Genomic DNA, 15,865 nt, shown 5'->3' with positions numbered 1-15,865 from the left:
CGGCGGACCTGTACCTTTCCTTTATTGTAACCTGATTGCTGGCACCGCTATGGCAGGGAACACATCCGGGCTGAGAAGAGCTTCCCCACACACTGCTCACAATGATGCCCTCATTTCACAACGAAACGCTGTCCTTCAGATTCAGGTGTGGAACAGTGTAACAGCAACAGTGATCCTTAATGTTCCCCCACATGGGAAGAATAAATTTGCATGTAGCAGTGAAGCTCTCATTCTGTCAGATTTCTCAGTAGATTTTATTGGTTTCTGTCAACAAGCATTCAAATCTTGGAAATACATCAGCAAAGAGAAATAGCAAATAGCTTTGAACGTTCTATTATCTAATAATCCATAATCCTGAAATGCTCCAGAACCATTCTTTTAGACATTGTGTTGGGAAAAGAACCAAATCAAACTAAAAACAAAGTGCTCAAAGAGCAATATGTACAGCATACAGAAAGAGGGAACTCCTGGTTGAATGTGCACGATGTGAATGTCAGCCATCTCTATGGCAGCCAGCTTCTCAGAGATATTACAGAATAACTTCGCTGGCAACATTCAGCTTGGATTAACAGCAACACAGCCTGGCATGGAATTCCTTTATTACAGAGTCCACGTGATAACAAAAAAGAATGCAGAAAAGCAGATGGATGAAAATGATAGCTTCAATATCATACTATTTTCTTCCCATTTGTCACTTAATGCCCAGGAGCAACAGTACTAGCACAACTAAATATCACATCTCTGTGTTCCCAGCATGCACCCACCTCCAAAAGTAACACAATTTCAAAAGGACTAAATTAATAGACTGCTGCATAAGCGGATATTGTCCTTGAGTTCTCACACAGTAGATCTCTGCTTCCCTGGTTATTTTTGGTACAACGTTGGTGTCTCCTTCATTTTGCTTGGAAGAGACCTGCCCATGAGGACCAAGATGATTCTCCTTCTGCTCCCTTACTGATGGCTGAGCCAGGGGCTTTGATCCAAACTGCCATTCTCCTCTGCTGCCCCGGGAGCCGTGCCTTCAGACAGGGGAGCTCGGCCCTGCAAAGAACACAGTGGACGGCTGACATTGTCAGTGAGAAGCTGGGAAGCCTCATCTGAACCAATGTGAATGGGACACCACTCTTCCCTGCCCACAGGCAAAGAAAGAGGAGGCCGGGGAAACAGCTCTCTGACCCGAACAGGACAACCCTATAATAGACCCTGTAGATCAATAAAGCCCTGCATAAATACCTCACAAAAGTGTAATTGGAAATCTCTTTTTGGATCAGGAAGAGGGGAGGAGACACTGACGTTTCCCCATGAACAAATAACAAACAACGTGCATTAAAGCCAACGGTAACAAGAGGATAATGGGAAACAGACTCTGAGGGGATGTCGGTTCTGCTGTCGCTAACGCTGTGCAGGAGAAACACGACGCCATCAGCGCCGCGGCCTCTCCGCAGCTCCCTGCCGTCCCACAGCCGCACTCGGGGCCGAACCGTCACTCCCAGCCTCCGTCCCCCTCCCCGCCTCCCTCCTCCCCCACAGACAGCGCGCTGCCCCCGCGCTCCCCCTCGTCCCCCGCGCGGGGCTCCGCTCCCTCACCTGCACGGCCCAGTCGCCTTCTTCTTGCCCGAGGCCGGCCGAGCACAGCGAGCTCCGCTGCTCGGCCGCGCCCTGCGGCAGCCCGGCGGGGAAGCAGGGGAAGAGCGGCCCGAGGAAGCGGAACTCGCTGTCGACGGTGCCGGCGGCGAGGCGGACGTCGTAGACGTAGCTGCGGGGCAGGGAGCCGGCGCCGCTGTCGGCGGCGGAGCGCGGGAAGGCGGGCAAGGTCCCCGGCTCGCCCCGCCGGGCCCGCCGCACCTTGGCGGCCACGGCGGCCGCCGCGCCGGCCACGAAGAGCGCGGACACGCAGGCCAAGCAGACGCTGAGGTACAGGGTGAGGCGGCCGTCGGGCTCGGCGGCCGGCGCCTCTTCGCTCGCCCGCAGGCGGCCCTCGGAGAAGCCGTCGGCCAGGGCGACGGCGAGGGTGGCGCTGGCGGAGCGCGGCGGCCGCCCGCGGTCCCGCACCAGCACCACCAGCCTGTGCCGGGCCGCGTCGCGCTCGCCCACGGCCCGCGCCGTGCGCACCTCGCCGCTGTGCAGCCCCACGCGGAACAGCCCCGGCTCCGTCGCCTTGGCCAGCTCGTACGACAGCCACGCGTTCTGCCCCGCGTCCGCGTCCACCGCCACCACCTTGGCCACCAGGTAGCCCGCCCGCGCCCGCCGCGGCACCAGCTCGCCCAGCAGCGCCGCGCCGCCGTCGGCCGGCGGGTGCAGCACCACGGGCGCGTTGTCGTTCTCGTCCCGCACCAGCACCCGCAGCAGCGCCGTGGCGCTCCGCGGCGGCGAGCCCCCGTCGGCGGCGCGCACCGTCACCTCCACGGCGCGCACCTCCTCGTAGTCCAGCGGCCGCACCACGGACACGTCCCCGCTCTCGGCGTCCACCGACACGGCGGGCCGCCCTCGCCCTCCTCCCGCACCAGCGCGTACCTCACGCGCCCGTTCGCGCCCGCGTCCGCGTCCGTCGCCTTCACGCTGCCGATCCGCACCGCGCCCGCCTCGTTCTCGCTCACCCACATGCTGTACGCCGCCTGCGTGAAGCGCGGCGCGTTGTCGTTCACGTCGCCGATCCGCACCCGCACGCTTTCGCGAGCGCTCAGCCGCGCCCGGCCCCGGTCCGCCGCCACGATGCTCACGTTGTACTCGGCCGTCGTCTCCCTGTCCAGGGCCGCGCTGGTGCGCAGCTCGTAGTGGTCAGCGAACGCGGCCGTCAGGCTGAACGGCACGTCGCCCTCGATGGCGCACTCCGTCCGCCCGTTGTCGCCGGAGTCGCGGTCCCGCACGCTCAGCAGGGCCACCACGGTGCGCGGCGGGGCGTCCTCGGGGATGGACGCGCTCACGGAGCTCAGCTCGATCTCCGGCGCGTTATCGTTCACGTCCAGCACCTCCACGTGCACTCTGCAGTGTGCAGACAGACCGCCGCCGTCCGTGGCGCTCACCACGAGCTCGTGGGATTTCGCTTCCTCAAAGTCCAGGTTTCCCGACACCCGAATCTCCCCTGTCTCAGGATTTAGATAAAAAAGCTCGCGGGATGCCTGCGATCTCTGTGTGAAGGCGTAATGCACTTTGCCGTTGGAGTCTTCGTCGGGATCCGCGGCCGACACCCGCACCACCAGCTGCCCCGGGGGGCTGTTCTCGGCCACGCGCACCTCGTACACCTCCCGCGAGAACACCGGCACGTTGTCGTTGGCATCCAGCACCACCACCCGGACCTCAGCCGTGCCCGACCTGGGCGGCGAGCCCCCGTCCACAGCCGTGAGCACCAAATGCAGCTCCCGCTGCTCCTCGCGGTCCAAAGCCCTCTCAAGGACGAGCTCCGCGTATTTGCCTCCTTCTTTTTCTCTTCCCACTGCTAAGGAGAAATATGAATTCGGGGAGAGACTGTAATTCTGCAAACCGTTAATCCCAACGTCTCTGTCCCAGGCACTTTCTAGTGGGAAACGAGACAACGAAGACGCCGTTTCAGGTATCTTTAAAACCACCTCCTTCTGCGGGAACACGGGGGAGTTGTCGTTCACGTCCCGAACCTCCACCTCCCCGCGGATCAGCTGCACCGGGTTCTCAAAGAACAGCTTAAAGACGAGCGCGCAGCTCTCGCTGTGCGGACAGATCCGCTCTCGGTCCAGCGTCTCCGTGAGCGTCAGGACGCCGCTGTGCGGATCGAGGCGGAAATGCTGCTCGCTCCCCTCGGACACCACGCGCGCCTTGCGAGCCGCCAGCTGGCTCGGAGAAAGCCCCAGGTCCCGGGCGACGTTGCCCACCGACGAGTCCCTCGCCATTTCCTCCGCCACGGAATAGCGCAGCGGTTCGGCCCCGCTCTCCCACACGCAAACGCACACGAGCCACAACAGCACTCGCCTCTCGCCGCCGCCGCTCCGTCTCCCGCTCGCCGTCCCGCTCCGCCACGGCCGGCCCTTCCCGGCGGCCTCCATGCCTCGCGGCCTTTCTCGCCGGCCCCGACGCACGGCGAGAGCTGCCGCTCGCCGACCGAAAGCCGCCGGACTTTCCCAGCGGCTCGGCCCCGAAGCCCCCGAGCGCCCGCCTCCGTGCCCCGCCGCCCTTCCCGAGCGGCTCGCGCGGCTCTGCTGGGCGCCTGCGCCTGAAAGCGCGCTGCGGCCAGAGGGAGCTGCCGCTCCGTGGCCAACATCCCCACCCAGCGGCGCAACGGCGAATTGCTCCTTCTCCGCCTTCTCACCGGCGCTGCCGATGCGGATGGAGTTCCCGGTTCCAATCTCCTTTCCTCCTGCACGCACGATCCCAAAGCGCAATGTAAAACTCGCCGCATTTGGCAGCAGGTTTACTGGTCGCACACGCAGTGCTGCACATTTCCAGGCTCTCCACCGCGAATTCTTTTGCTTCGTGCCGTGTGGAATTTGCATAGTGTTATTTCATATCTATTCAGTGCATGGTCACATTCTCCTCATTTTCTCTTCTTTTTAATCAGCAAATCGTAATTAGCTAGAGGCCATCCAGACATATTTCTACTGAATGATTCAACTGGTCCCAGACAGCTTACAGGGAAAGGTGTTGTAAGCAAATGATTCACCAGCACTCCAGCTTGCTTTCACACTAGGAAGACAATTCTCCTCTAGCACTGAATGTTGATATTTTCTTCTTCATATTGTATATCACACCTCACCCAAAGATGCTAGGGCTCAAATGTTTTCCTGTTTGATAGACACATGCCAAGGGGAGCATCCCTCTGCAACAAGAGAAATAGAACCCATATGGAAAGTATGTGAGCACTCAGAGTTAGCACTCAGGTGTGTTCATGTTTATGCATTGTGAACTCCATTGTGGGCCTTTTAACAGCATTTGGGACCCTCAGTAACACACATATAAGCAGAAGGGAAGGAATGTAAAGAGTCAATCACCCTCTTGTTTGTAAGTTCATGCAAGTATTGGAAAGCCACAGTGTGTTTCTTCTCTAGGCTGAACAAGCCAGTCTGCCTCAACATTTCTTCATAGCAGAGGTGCTTCAAACTTCTGATTATCTCCTCTTGTCTTGCTCCATTCGCTCCATGTCAGTGCTGGTGGGCACAAACCAGGACACAGTATTCCGGTGGGTCCTCATAAGAGCAAAGCAGAGGGGGACAATCGCCTCCTTCACCCTGCTTGCCACCTCTCTTTTCATGGAGACCACAGTACAGTTGGTCATCTCTGCTGCAAGCATGTATGTATGGTTCATCTCTTTGTGCACCTGAAACTTCAAGTCCTTTTCCACAGTTCTTCTCCCAGACTGTAATCATACTTGGAAAGGACCTGACCCATGTCCAAGTCCACCTCATGGACATGTTGAACCTCATTCACTTCACATGGACTCACTTCTCAAGCTCTTCCAGGTCCTTTGGAGAGCATCCCTACCATCTCTTGCATCAACTATACTACGCACACAAGTGTCATTGGCAAAATTGCTGAGGGTGTACTTCATCCCACTCTGTCAATCCATTGATAGAGATGTTGAAGAGCACTGGACCCCAGAAAGACCTCTAGGGGGACACCACTCATCACTGCTTTCCACCCGAACATAACACTCTTGACCACAATTCTATTGCTGTGAGCATCCAACCAATTCCTTATCCACTGAATGGCCCAACCTTCAGATCCATTCCTCTCCAACGCACCCATAAGGAGGTTGTGTGGGACCATATCAAAAGCCTTGCGCAAGTCCACCTGGATGACAGCACTTATTCTTCATTTTTGCAATGATGCTCTTACTCCACCATAGAAGTACACCAGATCGATCAGACAGGATCTGCCCTTGCTGAAGCAATGCTGGCTGTGTCAGATCACCTTCTTTTCTTGCAAGTGTTTTAACGTGGCTTCTGAGAGGATGTGTTCCCTGACCTTCCCCAGCAAAGACATGAGGCTCATGGGTCTGTAGTTTCCCACGTCTTCCTAGTAGAAAACACCCTCACCCATCCTTCCCTGCCTAACTCTTGTAAACAGCTTGTGGCTCTTGAATGCCATGTTCCAGTTGTGTGAATCTTCTCACCACATTTCCATGAGAACAAATAGATTAATTTGTTGTAATTTTCAATGCTGTGGTTTTCCGCTCTTGCTTATTTCCCATGATACATGCATTGGGATACAGGAACTTCAGATGGGCTTTAAGATGTGCTGCCTTCCTTAGGCATATTGGACTGTAAATAACACACTTGTATGTCACCTGCCCAGAGCTACCTAAACCATTTTAATCCAAGCAGCTTTACCTACCTGCTGGTTGTTTAGATGTCATTCAGTGGCTTAACTCTTGGAATTGTAAGCATCTTACAGAATGTACCTCTGTAATCACGTTCGCCATGTGGGTGGCAATACCTTTCCACAATGCAGCAGACATGAAGGGTTTGCCTCTGCGCTGCCTGTTGCACAACTTGTATGGTTGTAACCACTCGCATGGAGTATTTTCCACCATTCATGATTAAGTGCAGAGATAGAGCATTGGTCACTTCTCTCATGTGGCAGTATTTAAAGCCAACTGGATGGCCTCCAATCAGCATGGATTGGAATAGGAATCAATTGGAATGAATTGACTCTGGTGCCTGTCTTGAGGACTGCTGAAACTACAGGGCCTTCTGCAGGATTGGAGGCAACCACAGGCTGTGATGGAGGAGCTGGAGAAACTCTAGGACCGATAGCGGGGTTGCAGTAACTACAGGCCTGTGGCGGTACTTGGAGCAGCCACAGAGCATGGAGCATGCCTCGGAGCCACCACAGCAACTGGCACAGGCCTCAAAGCAACCATAGGCACTGTAGTGATATCTGATGAAACTGCAGGGCCTATCACTGAAGGTGGAGCAGCCGCAGGGCCTGTCATCAGAGTTAGAGACCTTCTCTTCCCTTCCCTTGAGTGTGCTGAACAGCACTGATCAGGGTGCAGTAGGCATAGGCCAAGCCCCAGCACATTGCAGTGATTGCTGTCTCTCTACAATTGCCAGAGTGATGGCATATCTGCTGCAAACAGTTTGCCAGTTTTTCTGGATCGTGCTCATGATCTGGTCTGCAGTTCCAAAGCACAGACCACGCCCAATCTTCTGGGAGCCTACTAATATCCTCCCACACAGCCTGACACTCATAAATAACTCTGTCAGGGCAGATCTCTGGCTTGTATTAATAAAGAGCTGGTTAAACATAGACAAAAACAGAAACATATTCAGGAGACACAGCACTAGGATCATGCTGGTTTGAACATCGCAAGAAAATTTAACATTCTCAAGAGCTATTGTAACTAGGCTAAAAGATAACGGGTAGGTGAAGGAGAAAGAAAAGTGAGGAAATGGAGGAAAACATGGCCTGTTCACGCTCCCATAGTCTGGCTCTCTAAACACACAAAGGAAAATGTGTAATTCTTCATAGAGCCTGAGAGATGGTTTCCCTAGAACAAAAATGATGACAGTGTGCAGTACTAACACCAGCTGAGTCACCTGAGCAGTAACTTGAACACATCAGAACATGATCTTACATGCCACTCCTGAGAGAAAACAAAAAAAATGTAGAGGTGGAGGTATGGAGACAGAAGTACAAATAGAGGTAGACATACTGAGAACCACATAGACGTAGTCATAGAGATACTGAGATACAGATAAGAGACACAGATAGAGACAGACAAAAGAAGTGATGCACAACCACCTGTAGATACAAAAGGAAAGAAATGGATGCACCACAGAATCACAGAATCACCAAGGCTGGAAAAGACCTTCAAGATCATTCAGACCAACCATCCACCTGTCACCAATAGTACTCACTAAACCATATCCCTCAACACAAAATCCTACTGTTCCTTGAACATCTCCAGGGTTGCTGACTCCACCACCTCCCTGGGAAGCCTATTCCAGTACTTGACCACTCTTCCAGAAAAGTAGTGTTTCCGAACATTCAGCCTAAATCTCCCATGGTGCAGATTGAAGCCATTCCCTCTAGTTCTATCCCTAGTTACACGGGAGAACAGGCCGACCCCCAGCTCACTACAGCCTCCCTTCAGGTAGTTATAGAGAGCAATAAAGTCACCCCTGAGCCTCCTCTTCTCCAGACTGAACAATCTCAGCTCCTTCAGCTGTTCCTCAGAAGGCCTATGCTCCAGACCCCTCACCAGCTTTGTCACCCTTCTCTGAACCTGTTCCAGGCCCTCAATGTCTTTATTGCAAGGGGCCCAAAACCTGATTGCAGCAAGGGGCCCACAGTACTTGAGGCATGGCCTCACCAGAGCTGAGTACAGGGAGACAATCAACTCGCTCACGCAGTGCTGCTTTGGGTATCACTTCCCGGCTTTCCACCGTGAACTCTTTTGCTTTGTGCTGTCTCATAGTGGGAAAACGGGATTTCCATTCATGTACATCCTCACTTTGTCTTCTGTATAATCAGCAAATTGTAATTACCTGGAGTCTTCCAGACAGCTTACAGGGTTAGGTGCTTTAAGGTATTGATTCACCATCTCTCCAGCTTGCTTTCACACTAGAACGATAATTCTCTTCTGGGACAAAATCCTGATCATGTTGTCTTCACATTGTGTATCACACCTCACCCAATGGACCCAGGGCTCTAATTCTTCCCCTGCTGATTGGCATCTTCCTTCCCTCAAATGACAAACGTAACCTCCCTTGCACCTATGCCAAAGTGTGTTGCCACACAACAGAATCCCACACCTGACTGAAAATTGTCCCCAGCTTCATACAAGTCAAGCAAAGAGCTGCATACTACTTTCACGGTTGGGAAGTGCAGAGGTTTTGGAATACCAGACACGTTGCTACAGAAGGGCAGGGAAGAAATCAATCTCCCTCTTTTTACAAGCTTCCTTTAAGTACTGGAAGGCCTCAATGAGGTCTCCACAGATCCTTCTCTAGGCTGAACCAGCCAGTCTGCCTCAGCCTTTCTTCAAATCACAGGTGCTCCAGCCTGAACACAGACCTGCACACAGTATTCCAGGTTGTTCCTAATGAGAGCAAAGCTGAAGCAGACAATCATCTCTCTCCATCTACTAGCCACATCTATTTTGATGGAGCTAAGGATACATGTGTCATCTGAGTCCATGCACGCATGAGCTTGTGTCAAGCTCTTTGTCTGCTTAAAATTCCACGTCCTGCTTCACAAGGCTGCACTTTATTAGTTCTTCTCCCTGACTGTACTCAAAACCATCTTGGAACACCTTGCATTTGGATGTACTGAAACTCTATCTGTTCACATAGGCTCACTTCTCAAGCATGTCCAGGTCCTTTGGACGGCATATCTTCCTCCTATTGTATCAATTGTACAACTCCTGTAAATGTTACCAACAATCTTGCTGTGGGTACATTTCATCCCACTGTCTAGATCCATTAATAAAGATTTTGTAGATTACTGGTCCCAAGACTGATGCCTGTGGGACAGCACTTGTCATTGGCCTCCACCTGGACATAGCACTCTTGACCCCAATCCTATGGCTGTGACCATCCAACCAATTCCTTATCCACTGAATAGTCCACCATTAAAATACGTGTCTTCAACATACAGATACTGTGTGGGGACATGTCAAAGGCCTTGCACAAGTTCATGTGGATGACATCACCTACTCTTCATTTGCCCAAGGATGCTGTTACTTCATCACTGAAGTACACCAGATGGGTCAGCCATCATCCATGGTCCTTAGTGAAGCAATGTTGGCTCTGTTGGATCACCTCCTCTTCTTGCATGTGTCTTAACATGGCTTCCAGGAGAATCTGATCCCTGATCTTCCCCGGCACAGACATGACACTCTTGGGTCTGTAGTTTCCCAAGTCTTCCTAGTAGACAACACCCTCGCTCATTCTTCCCTGCCTAACTCTTGTAAACAGCTTGTGGCTCTTGACTGCAGTGCTACAGTTGTGTGATTCTTCCTGGCACTTTTCCATAATAACAAATAGTTAGTAGCTTTATAATTTTCTCAGCTGGGATTTTCAGCTCCTGCTTATTTCCCATGATGCACGCACTGGGATAGAGGAACTTCAGATAGGCTTCAAGCTGCATTACATTTTCAATGAGCTCTCCCTGCTTCCTTTCAAACAGCTCTGAGGGAGGAGAATGCTACCTGAGCTCCCAACCCCTTCATCACGCTCCCAGGGGATATGAGTTCTCTTGATATTTCATAGTCCTCTTGTTGCATCCTCATTGACACCACATGAAATGCAGGATGGAGTACTTCTCCAGCTTTACCAGGTGTGGGAGCTTCTTCTTGTTATTGCAAAGGCAGGTCCCCAACTTCCCTCAGATGCAGCCACTGTTGCGCTTTCCTCTTAAATCAGTTTTGTCTGGATGCCCGATAATATAAAAATAGCATACAGCTTGCAGTGGAATTACCAGGTCACAGCTTGAACCAATGGCTGAGCACCAGCTGAGAAGGCATCGCTTACCGTGGGATCTCAGGAGCAAGCAATGTACCTGAGGGACTGGAAGAAGTGGAGCCTGGATCCACCCCATCTCACCCTCAGTTAAGGGGCTGCAAACAGGGGAGTAGCATCTCTTTAGACAGAGATTGCACTCCTTTGAGTCATCACCAGTCATTACAAGGGGTGAGCCACTTTTCCTTCTTTGTTACCTACTGTTACTCTTCTTTACCTCTGTTGTTCTATTCATATGAAATTGAACTCCTCCATGTGCTGCCAATATCTCTTTTTCAGGTAGAGTGCAGCAGGTCTCTGATCCTCAGTATCCCAGAGCCAAAGGGTATACAAAAACAAAGAGGATGACCAAGGGCCTCCCACAGAGATTTCTGCCAGATTCTTCAGGTTGGGCTTTTTTCCTTATCTGCAGTGTAGTTTAATTTTTTAATGTCTTGTCCTGGCCCATGAACTACCTCCCTTTTTCATTTGTTCAGAGGTTTCTCATTGCTGAGACCCCGATTTGAAGTCATTCTTCTTCTGGGTCAGTTGATAGAGAGGACTTGCAATCAGACTAAAATGCAGAATATATGCTCTTGAGAAAACGGTAACTTTTCAGAAAGCTTGCATTTCTTTTTTGCCAGTTGGTGGAAACACAGCTTTTGTTTTGTTGATCTCCTCCTTTGCGATCAGATGATGTCCATCTTGCCTTTTCATTCCTCAAAAAAATGGATCTCCTACACAGGGAAAAAATGGCTTACAGACGAATTTCGATTCTTTTCCTACGTTTCTCAAAACCTTCCTCTGCTCTTTTGCCCCATGCAATGATGCCATCTGTGTAGTGCAGGCGTTCATGAGCTTCCTTCTGTTCCAGTGCAGTTTAAAGCATTCCATTGGAAACTGTAGGGACGTGTATCCAGCCCTGGGGCAATCCATACCAAGTGTACTTCTCCCAGTCTGCATACGTATCTGGGAGTTACTCCAATGCAAGTGTCAAACCTTGCACTTTGAAATCTTGAACCTCATTAGGTTCACACAGACCCACCTTTCAAGATTGCTGAGGTCCCTCTGGATGGCGTCACTTCCTTCTGATCTGTCAACCGCACGCTCAGCTTGGTCTTGTCGGCAAACTTACTGAGGGTGCTCTTGGGCCCATCATCAATGCCACTGATGTCGACGCTGAAGAGCTCTGGTCCCAAGGCAGAACGCTCATGTCTGGCTTCCATCTGGACATAGTGCTGTTCAATATAATCCTCTGTCTACAGTTTTCCAACCCATTAATTATCCATCATATTGTTCACCACACAAATCCATACCTCTCCAATTTAGAGATAAGGATGTGGACCGTGTCAAAAGCCTTGCACAGGTCCAGGTAGATGTCTTTGGTTACCTTCCCTTTGTCCACCAATGCTGTTACTCCATCATAAAAAGCCACCACATTGGTCAGGCACGACCTTCCCATGGCAAAGCCATGCTGGCTGTCTCAGATCACCTAATCTGTTGCTGCCAGTTCTCCTTTCTCCTTTACCAAAGGTAGTATGCTCTCTTGGGCCTGCCTCTTCTGGCCAATGCACCTATAGAATCCCTTCTTGTGCTTGTTAACATTCCTTGCTATGTTCAGTTCCATCTGTGCCTTGACTTTCCTAATCTTTCTCTGTAAGTCCAGACAGCATCCCTCTATTCTCCCCAATTGACACACCTTTGCTTTCACAGTTACTACAGTCTCTTCTTTTCCCTCAGTTTGACCAGCTGATAATTGCATAGTCGTGTCTGTTGTCTGCCTCCCCTTCCCACCTTCTTATTCTGAGGGACAGAGATCTCTTGTGCCCACAGAAAGACATCCTTGTAGAATATCTGGCTTTCTTCCACTCCTTACTCACTCAAGGCAGCTTCTCATGAGATCTCTACCAACAATTCCTTAAATAACCTGAATGCCAGCTGTCTGGCTTTGCTGCTCACTATTCCCAGACTACTGGCTCCATTATCCCAGCACTGGAGTTGCCAGGTGACAAGTCAGGGGTCAGACAGTAATTTCTCTCTTTATGGGTTATGACAGTAAGTTGCATGACATTTGCAGTCACTGTCATGTTTTCCCTATTGGAGCAACTGATACTGACAGAGACAGTTCCCTGGTTCAGGCAGAAGGCCTGGTACAGGAACTGGAAAAACTGCAGGGCCTGTTCTGTGGATTGCAACCAATAACTTCAAGGACTGCAGCAACTGTAGGGCTTCTCATGCAACTCGGAGCAACCCCAAAGGGTGTTGAGTGCGTTGGAGCAACCACAGGGCTTTTCCCAGGTGAAGGAGCAACCTCAGCACCTGTCATGTGAGTTGGAGTAACCACAGGGACTGTGCGAGGGTTGTTGAAACCACATGGCATGTAAGGAGAGTTGCAGCAAACACAGAGAGTGTTTAAAGAGTTGGGGCAACCACAGGGCCTGTTGCATGCTTAGCCTGGGTCTTGTTTTGGTATCCAGATGTGCCTCAGAGCCCTGGGAGATTCAGGGAACCAGCAGTGTGTGGTACTCTGCCAAGAGTCCGGTGGCTTCAGATAAACAGAGATGCTCCTGATTGCTGTGGCTGTCTGTACAGGCCAATGTCAGGGTTCTATTGGTTATACCATTACACTGTTTCTTTATTAAGCCTCTTCCTGTGAGCTCCCAGAAGAGAGTGACTAGTGCCAAGGGGAGCAACAAGAGAAATAGAGCCCACATGGGAAGTACCTGAGCACTCAGAGTTAGCGCTCTGTGTTTATGTTTATGCACCTTGACCATCACTGTGTTCCTTTTAACAGCAGTTGGGACACCCAGTCGCACAGATATCTGCAGAAGGGAAAGGATATACAAAGTCAATCTCTCTCCTGCTTGTAAGCTCATTTAAGTATTGGAAAGCCACAATGAGGTCTCCAGAGTCCCTTCTCTTAGCTCAACAAGTCAGTCTGCATCAGCTTTCCTTCATAGCAGAGGTGCTCCAACCTTCTGATCATCTTCATGACCTCCTCTGGTTTTACTCCATTTGCCTTACGTCAGTGCTGGTGGGCACAAACCTGGACACGATATTCCAGCTGGGTCCTCACAAGGACAAAGCAGAGAGGGACAGTCACTTTTCTCACCCTGCTAACCATCTTTCTCCTGATGGAGCTACCTCCCTCTCCCCTCACTTCCTTCCTTCCCTTCTTTCCATGATTGCAATGCAGTCATCCTTCTATGCATCCATCCTTGCACCCATCCATTTGGGACTGTTACCATCTCTCAAGATATTACTGATATCAGGAAAACAGAAATTTCCAGTAAAAACAGTCATGAGCTATGTACTTCAGTAGAAAAAATGGGGAATACAGCTTGCAGCGGAACTGCCAGATCACATCCTGAACCAATGGTTCAGCACCAGGTGTGAAGGCATGGCTAATCCGGGGAGTTCAGCTGCATGCAATGTACTTGAGTGACTAGAAGCGCTGATGCCTACATCCACACCTCCTCACCCCTCATTCACAGATGAGGGAGTAGCATCTTTCTGGTTCGACACTGTAGTCCATTTAAGTCATCTGCAGTCATTGGAAGGGTTGGGAATTTTTTTTTTTTAATCCAGCTATTGCTCCACTGTGTTTGTATCCTGTAAGAGTGTACTATCATCATCTTCTTTTGCCATACACAGCTCCTCATTCCTGTCATGAAAAAATGACAGTGACACCTGGGATCCATTTGTTTCTGCTCCTGATTGGCCTCTGGCAGTTCAGAGAGAGGAGGGGACCCATAATCTTGCTTATTGTAACTTCAGCTTTGGAGTGTGCATAGCCAGGATACATCCAGGCAGAGAAGAGCTTCTAAAAACACCACCCACTCTGATAGCCCTCTGTTCACAAATCACGTTGCTCTCCACCTTCAGGTGTAGAAGTGTGTGAAAGGAAAATTAGGCACGTTGGGCTGTAAATAACACACTTGTATTTCACCTGCCCAGAGCTACCTAAACCATTTTAATCCAAGCAGTTTACCTACCTGCTGGTTGTTTAGATGTCATTCAGTGGTTTAACTCTAGGAAATGTGAGCATCTTACAGAATGTACTTCTGTAATCACAATCTCCACGTGCGCAGCAATACCTTTTCACAATGCAGCAGACATGAAGTATTTGGTAAGGTGCTGTCAGTTCCACTTCTTGTATAGTTGTAACCACTCCCATGGAGTATTTTCCACCATTCATAATTAGGTGCAGAGATAGAGCATTGGTCACCTTTCTCAAGCCAACTGGATGGCCTACAATTATTCATATTGACTATATTCACCCTCTCCTTCGGGGGTTTCTGTAACTTGTCATGAAGGACTCCATATTCCATAAATGCTCCTGTAAGGCCAGGAGAAAGATAGTTATGGTCTCCACTATGGGTCACGACAATAAATTAACATTTACAGTCATTGTCAGTCATTGTCTTCTCTTATGTACAGGGGCAATTGATACTGATACAGTTGGTTCCCTGGTTCAGACAGAAGGCCTGGCACAAGCTCTAGAAAAACCGCAGGGCTTGTCTGGAGGGTTGGAACAACTTCAAGGCCTCCTGCAGGAACTGAACCAACTATAGGGCTTCTCATGCAACTTGGAGCAACCAGAAAGAGTGTTGAGTGGCTTGGAGACACCGTAGGGCCTATTGCAGAGGAAGTGAAAAACTTCAGGGCCCGGCCATGAGCTGGAGCAACCACAGGGCCTGCTGTGAGAAATGGGGCAACCACAGGGCCAGTTGCATGGGTTCAAACAACCACAAGGCCTCTCATGGGAGTTGAAGAAACAGCAGGGATTGTTGCTAGGAATGCAGCGACTCCGTGGCCTGTTTTGAGGACTGCTGAAACTACAGGGACTGCCACAAGATTTGAAGTAACGACAGGCTGTAATGGAGGAGCTGGAACAATTGCAGGGCCAATAGCAGGGTTTGCAGTAACTACAGGCCTGTGGCGGTACTTGGAGCAGCCACAGAGCACGGAGCAGGGCTTGGAGCCACCACAGCAACTGGCACAGGCCTCAAAGCAACCATAGGCACTGCAGTGAGGGCTGAAGAAACCGCAGGGCCTATCACAGAAGTTGGAGCAGCCGCAGGGCCTGTCACATTGTCATCAGAGATAGAGACCTTCTCTTCTCTTCTCTTGAGTGTCCTGAATAGCATTGATCGGGGTACAGAAGGCATAGGCCAAGCGCCATACCACTGCAGTGATGGCTGTCTCTCTACAGTTGACAGAGTGATGGCATATCTGCTGCAAACAGTTTTTCTGGACCCAACATGTTCTCGACTGCAGTTCCAAAGCACTGATCATGTCCAATCTTCTCAGGGCCTGCTAATATCCTCCCACACAGCCTGACACTGCAATATGGTAGATCTCTGGCTTGTATTAATACAGAGCTGCTTAAACATAGACAAAAACAGAAACATATTCAGGAGACACAGCACTAGGATCATGCTGGTTTGAAC

At 50.9% G+C, this 15,865-nt stretch overlaps 1 pseudogene; it reads right to left on the bottom strand.

The window, feature by feature from the left end:
* Window positions 1-951: 951 nt before the first annotated feature.
* On the bottom strand, window positions 952-11,638 carry LOC149915831 (protocadherin beta-15-like; annotated as a pseudogene).
* Between the last annotated feature and the right edge of the window lie 4,227 nt (window positions 11,639-15,865).

This window comes from Phasianus colchicus, chromosome 15 (assembly GCF_987193195.1).
Source record: "Phasianus colchicus chromosome 15, bPhaCol1.hap1.1, whole genome shotgun sequence".
Lineage (NCBI taxonomy): Eukaryota > Metazoa > Chordata > Aves > Galliformes > Phasianidae > Phasianus > Phasianus colchicus.
Note: the sequence above shows the minus strand (reverse complement) of the source record. Positions and strands in the feature narration are given on the sequence as shown.